Consider the following 6000-nt stretch of genomic DNA (forward strand, 5'->3'; position numbering starts at 1 on the left):
TGAAACCATTTTCAGGTGGGCCTATAAATGGGGGAGCAGTTTTGAGGGTAAAGCTGTTTAAATATGGGAAAAAGAGCAGGGGAGTGGGACTAATTGGATAGCTCTTTCAAAGAACTGGTCCAGGAACATTGGGCCGAATGGCCTCCTTCTGTGCTGCATGATTTTTATGATTCTAAATATGCAAATCAAGGTCCCGTACCAGACGCAGGACCCATTTTGCAATTCTCAGGTACAAATGGGCGGATCGTACGCGGTCTGCGCATTTGTACCAGACGTTGAGCCTCCTGCTCTCGGTCCCTGCTCGACCCCCTCTAGGGTAGGCTCACCCCACCCCTCCCACTCCCCCCCACCGCCCGCCCCCCCCCCCCCCACCAAGGCCCGACCTACCCGCCCCTCTCACAACCCGCGAGCTGTAACGGGACCATCCGTTTGGCGCCCGTCACTCGCCAGCTCCATACTCCGTCGACTTCACGCCCGTTATGGCCGGAAGTCACCCCCGACCACCATGATGCCTTTTTGGGCTAATTTCTCCATAGTGACCAAGTGTCCACAAAACAAGAAGGAATGTGTAACCTCTGAGTGACTGGGGCCTCGGGGCAAAGAGATCAATGCGACAAGCAATCGAATCCATGCACTTTAACAAAAGTGCACTTTGTTTTAAGCTGATGAAGAATCTTGCACTCTAATTGACCATCTGTTGAATGCAACAAATCTTACTTTCAATTAAATCAATAATGCACCATTGCCTTTATTGCTAGAATTTGTCAGCAAACTTATAAATGTGCCAGGGTGCAAAACCCATCAATGAAACAATTCAAAGAAATCAATGGGCTGGTCTTCAAATCTCATTAAGTAGCACCATTTTTTTTTGACCCTTGGCACCACTTTAAGCTCGGAGACATTTTCCTGTGCAATGGAACTCCCTTGATAGTGGGACAGTTCTCTTTCTCTGTCACAGTGTCCTACAGGATTATGGTTCTGGTAGAGGACAGGTTAAAATAAATAGGTTAATGATGTGTCAGAAGAACATTCAAAGGGATTGCTGGAGGAAATTAAAGACCGTAATGTTTTATGAGAATTCCACTTCAATAACTCTCAGTAGCTTTAGGTTTTGTGGTTCTCGTCCACTTCTCGGGTTGTTTACTGTAAGAACATCCTTCCTGTAACACTAAAATAATCGAACGGGCTATTCTGCACAGTTGCCTCTGAGTGACAGATTTTTCGAATCAGGAAGTGTTGATCCAACTCTGCCCTTCTATATTTATGAGTCTAACGTCCGATTTCAAACTTCATCCTTGTTCTTCGTAAAAGGCAACATTTTAGTGACAAACTAGATTTCAGGATAAAAGTATCTTCACTGTACGCAATGTCCTATCTGGTACAGTCCAGGGTAGGTTTGTCAATAAGGGCACAATCTTAAAATTAGAGCTAGGCCGTTCAGGAGTGAAATCAGGAAACACTTTTTTCACAAAAAAGTTAGTGGAAATCTAGAACTTTATCCCCCAAAAGGTCAATTGAAATTTTCACGACTGAGAACAATAGATTTTTGTTCAGTAAGGGCAATAACGGCAATGGTGCATTATTGATTTAATTGAAGGGATATGGAGCAAAGGCGGGAAAATAGAGCTGAGGTTCAGATCAGCCCTGATCAAATTGAAATGGTGGAACAGGCTCGAGGGGCTGATTGGCCTACTCCTGTTTGAATCCGAAACTAGGGTCCTGAATCTAAATAAAGGAAATTACGAAAGTATGAGGTGCGAGTTGGCTCGGATAGATTGGGGAACTTTACTAAAAGGGATGATGGTGGATAGGCAATGGCTAATATTTAAAGAACGTGTGCAGGAATTACAACAATTATTCATTCCTGTCTGGCGCAAAAATAAAACCGGAAAGGTGGCTCAACCGTGGCTTACAAAAGAAATGAGGGATAGTATTAGATCCAAAGAGGAGACATATAAAATTGCCAGAAAAAGCGGCAAGCCTGAGGATTGGGAGCAGTTCAGAATTCAGCAAAGGACGACAAAGAGATTGATTAAGAGGGGAAAAATAGAGTATGAGAGTAAACTAGCAGGGAACATAAAAACTGACCGTAAAAGCTTCTATAAATATGTCAAGAGAAAAAGATTAGTGAAGACAAATGTAGGTCCCTTACAGTCAGAAACAGGGGAAATTATAATGGGGAACAAAGAAATGACAGAACAATTAAACACATACTTTGGTTCTGTCTTCACAAAGGAGGGCACAAATAACCTCCCGGAAATGTTAGGGAACCAAGGGTCTAGTGAGAAGGAGGAAGTGAAGGAAACAATATTAGTAAAAAAAAATAGTGCTAGGGAAATTAATGGGGCTAAAGGCTGACAAATCCCCAGAGCCTGATAATCTACATCCCAAAGTACGAAAGGAAGTGGCCCTGGAAATAGTGGATGCATTGGTGATCATCTTCCAAAATTCTATAGTCTCTGGAACAGTTCCTACAGATTGGAGGGTGACAAATGTAAACCCACTATTTAAAAAAGGAGGGAGAGAAAAAACAGGGAATTACAGACCAGTTAGCCTAACATCAGTAGTGGGGAAAATGCTAGAGTCTATTATAAAAGATGTGATAACAGAATACTTGGAGGGCATTAACCGGATTGGACAAAGTCAGCATGGGTTTATGAAAGGGAAATCATGCTTAATAAATCTGCTGGAGTTTTTTGAGGATGTCACTAGTAGAATAGATAGGGGAGAACCAGTGGATGTGGTGTATTTGGATTTTCAGAAGGCTTTTGATAAGGTCCCACACAAGAGGTTAGTGTGCAAAATTAAAGCACATGGGATTGGAGGGAATATACTGGCATGGATTGAGAATTGATTGACAGACAGGAAACAGAGAGTAGGAATAAACGGGTCTTTTTCCGGGTGGCAGGCAGTGACTAGTGGGGTACCGCAGGGATCAGTGCTTGGGCCCCAGCTATTCACAATATATATCAATGATTTGGATGAGGGAACTAAATGTAACATTTCCGAGTTTACATATGAACATAAGAACATAAGAAATAGGAGCAGGAGTAGGCCAATCGGCCCCTCGAGCCTGCTCCGCCATTCAATAAGATCATGGCTGATCTGATCCTAACCTCAAATCTAAATTCATGTCCAATTTCCTGCCCGCTCCCCGTAACCCCTAATTCCCTTTACTTCTAGGAAACTGTCTATTTCTGTTTTTAATTTATTTAATGATGTAGCTTCCACAGCTTCCTGGGGCAGCAAATTCCACAGACCTACTACCCTCTGAGTGAAGAAGTTTCTCCTCATCTCAGTTTTGAAAGAGTAGCCCCTTATTCTAAGATTATGCCCCCTAGTTCTAGTTTCACCCATCCTTGGGAACATCCTTACCGCATCCACCCGATCAAGCCCCTTCACAATCTCATATGTTTCAATAAGATCGCCTCTCATTCTTCTGAACTCCAATGAGTAGAGTCCCAATCTACTCAACCTCTCCTCATATGTCCACCCCCTCATCCCCGGGATTAACCGAGTGAACCTTCTTTGTACTGCCTCGAGAGCAAGTATGTCTTTTCTTAAGTATGGAGTTTGCAGACGACACAAAGCTGGGGTGGAATGTGAGCTGTGAGGAGGATGCACAGAGGCTCCAATGTGATTTAGACAAGTTGGGTGAGTGAGCAAGAACATGGCAGATGCAGTATAATGTGGATAAATGTGAGGTTATCCACTTTGGTTGTAAAAACAGAATGGCAGATTATTATCTGAATGGTGATAGATTGGGAAAAGGGGAGGTGCAACGAGACCTGGGTGTCCTTGTACACCAGTCGCTGAAAGCGAGCATTCAGGTGCAGCAAGCAGTTAGGAAGGCGAATGGTATGTTGGCCTTCATTGCAAGAGGATTTGAGTACAGGAGCATGGATGTCTTACTGCAGTTATACAGTGCTTTGGTGAGACCACATCTGGAGTATTGTGTGCAGTTTTGGTCTCCTTATCTGAGGAAGGATGTCCTTGCCATGGAGGGAGTGCAACGAAGGTTGACCAGACTGATTCCTGGGATGGCAGGACTGACCTATGAGGAGAGATTGGGTCGACTAGGCCTATATTCACTAGAGTTTAGAAGAATCAGAGGTGATCTTATCGAAACATATAAAATTCTAACAAGACTAGACAGACGAGATGCAGGGAGGATGTTCCCGATGGCTGGGGAGTCCAGAACCAGGGGTCACAGTCTCAGGATACGGGGTATGCCATTTAGAACCGAGATGAGGAGAAATTTCTTCACTTAGAGGGTGGTGAACCTCTGGAATTCTCTAGCACAGAAGGCAGTGGAGGCCAAGTCATTAGATGTATTCAAGAAGGAGATAGATATATTTCTTAATGCTAAAGGGATCAAGGGATATGGGGAAAAAGCGGGAACAGGGTACTGAGTTAGATGATCAGCCATGATCTTTTTGAATACCGGAGCAGGCCTGAAGGGCCGAATGGCCTACTCTTGCTCCTATTTTCTTTGTTTCTATTTTTATATGTTTCTATATTCTCCTTTCCAGCCCCCTGTAACACCAAGAAGACATTACAATTTTCGCACAGGCGGAGGCCAGTCAGCTCCTCTTGCCTGGGTTGAATTTATGCCCTTCTCAGGAACTGCTTTTACACAGCCTCATTTTCCTGCTCCCTCCCCAACCACCAGAGTATAAATCGGTGCTTAGTCTCACACAGGAGGCGGCTGTGAGCTCCCCCGAGTGTCTTAAGACAAGATGAAAGATATTATTTTAGGCTGCATTTAGAGACACCACACGTTCCGGGCCAGAATTGTGATGATTGGGAAATTCCCTCCACAATCTCGCCTGGAGACCGCACTGCTGCAGGTGACTGGGATTTGATTTTACACACATAATTTTATTATGTAACTATCCTCCACTCAGTGCATTTTGCTGGAGAAATAATCCTGCTTTTACCGGGAGAAGTTGCTGTAGTTTCGGTCATGTGTTCTGTGTGCCGCAGTTTGTAGAGATTATGTTTTAATAGACTCTGTTTGCTCTTTGCTGAGTAAATCATTTGCTGACACAGTGGTGTCAATGCTCCGATGATTTTATCACATTCGAACCCACACTTCCTGCAAATATAATTAAATTCTAACGGACAAATGAGGGTGTAAATCCTGAGTGTCTGGAATGGGATGGAGCATCAGTACAATGCTGAACACAGTCAATATCTCCCTCTTTACCCCAGTGCCACACTGTCCTGCATTACTTCATCATGTTCACACTTTTTTTTCACAATGATGGAAGATTCATAGGCCTTATATTTCCTGTGCCTAAAATACAGTCAACACTGCAAACTAACATTTCATTCTTTATTATATCTTCACTTGAAAGCAACCTTAAGCATCTTTTCAACAGCAAATGGGTTCTAAAAGAGGTGGCTGCAGAGATAGTGGATGCATTGGTTTTGATCTTCCAAAATTCTCTAGATTCTGGAGCGGTCCCAGTGGATTGGAAGGTGGTAAATGTAATACTGCTATTCAAGAAAGGAGGGAGAGAGAAAACAGGGAACTACAGGCCAGTTAGCCTGACATCAGTCATCAGGAAAATGCTGGAACCCATTATTAGGGAAGTGGTAACAGGGCACTTAGAAAATCATAATATGATTAGACAGAGTCAACATGGTTTTATGAAAGGGAAATCATGTTCGACAAATTTATTAGAGTTTTTTGAGGCTGTAACTAGAAGGGTAGATAAAGGGGAACCAGTGGATGTAGTATATTTGGATTTTCAAAAGGCATTTGAAAAGGTGCCACATAAAAGGTTGTTACACAAGATAAGGGCTCATGGGGTTGGGGGTAATATATTAGCATGGATAGAGGATTGGTTAATGGACAGAAAACAGAGAGTAGGGATAAACGGGTCATTCTCAGGTTGGCAGGCTGTAACTAGTGGGGTGCCACAAGGATCAGTGCTTGGGCCTCAGCTATTTACAATCTATATTAATGACTTAGATGAAGGGACCAAGTGTAAT

This window comes from Heptranchias perlo, chromosome 15 (assembly GCF_035084215.1).
Source record: "Heptranchias perlo isolate sHepPer1 chromosome 15, sHepPer1.hap1, whole genome shotgun sequence".
Classification (NCBI taxonomy): Eukaryota; Metazoa; Chordata; class Chondrichthyes; order Hexanchiformes; family Hexanchidae; genus Heptranchias; species Heptranchias perlo.